Genomic DNA, 1,049 nt, shown 5'->3' on the forward strand with positions numbered 1-1,049 from the left:
GGTTGGATGAAACAAAGGATCGAATCAGTGATCTGGAATATAAGGAAGCAAAAAACACCCAATCAGAACAGTTGAGAGAAAAAAATATAAAACAATGAATATAGAGTAAGGAGCTTACAGAACAACTTTAAGTGTACCAACATTTGCATCATGGGGTGCTAATCGAGAAGAGAGAGAGCAAGAAACTAAAAACTTATTTGAAAAAATAATGATACAAAACTTCCCTAACCTGGTGAACGAAACAGAAATACAGGTCCAGGAAGTGCGGAGAGTACAAACAAGATAAACTCAGAGACCCATACTAAGATACATCATAATTAAAATGCCAAAGGTTAAAGACAGAGTCTTAAAAGCAGCAAGAGAAAAGCAGTTACTTCCCTATAAAAGAGTTCCATAGACTTCCAGCTGATTTCTCAAAAGAGACTTTGCAGCCCAGTAGGAATTGGTAAGAAATATTTAAAATGATGAAAAGCAAAGACCAACAAGCAAGATTTCTCTTCCCAACAAAGCTATCATTTAGAATAGAAGGACAGATAAAGAGCTTCTCAGATGAGAAAAACAAAGGAAATCATCATCACCAAACCAGTACTACACGAATTTTAAAGAGTCTTCATTAGTGCACATTTCATTGACCTGCTTCCTTGTATTTGTGAGCAGTGTTATTTCTTATGTGCTATACAAGTAGTTGAAGGTTAATTAGCAGTATAACTAAATAGTAATGCTGCCAGTCTCCTTCAGATAAAGAAAAAAAGAAAAAAAAGAGTCTTCTTTAAGAACAAATATAAAATTACAATAAATACATATCTCTGAACAATTGAATCTAAAAAAAAAACAAAATAAACAAACAAGCAGAATGGAAACAGACACAGATACAGAGAACATATGGATGGTGGCCAGATGGGAGTGGGTCAGGAGGATGAGTGAAGAGGTGAAGGAATTAAGAAGTATAAATTGGGCTCTGGCTGGCATAGCTCAGTGGATTGAACACAGGCTGCAAACAAGAGAGTTACTGGTTCAATACCCAGTCAGGGCACATGCCTGGGTTGTGG

The 1,049-nt window shown here is 36.1% G+C and overlaps 1 non-coding gene across 1 annotated transcript; it reads left to right on the forward strand.

The window, feature by feature from the left end:
- The first annotated feature begins 616 nt into the window (after nucleotides 1-616).
- LOC118982420 (small nucleolar RNA SNORA19) lies at nucleotides 617-744 on the forward strand. Its single transcript, XR_005065546.1, has one exon. It is a non-coding gene; the product is annotated as a small nucleolar RNA SNORA19 (small nucleolar RNA).
- The last annotated feature ends 305 nt before the right edge of the window (nucleotides 745-1,049 follow it).

The sequence above is a fragment of the Sturnira hondurensis genome, unplaced genomic scaffold (assembly GCF_014824575.4).
Source record: "Sturnira hondurensis isolate 20B ecotype Veracruz unplaced genomic scaffold, ASM1482457v3 Scaffold0025370, whole genome shotgun sequence".
Classification (NCBI taxonomy): domain Eukaryota; kingdom Metazoa; phylum Chordata; class Mammalia; order Chiroptera; family Phyllostomidae; genus Sturnira; species Sturnira hondurensis.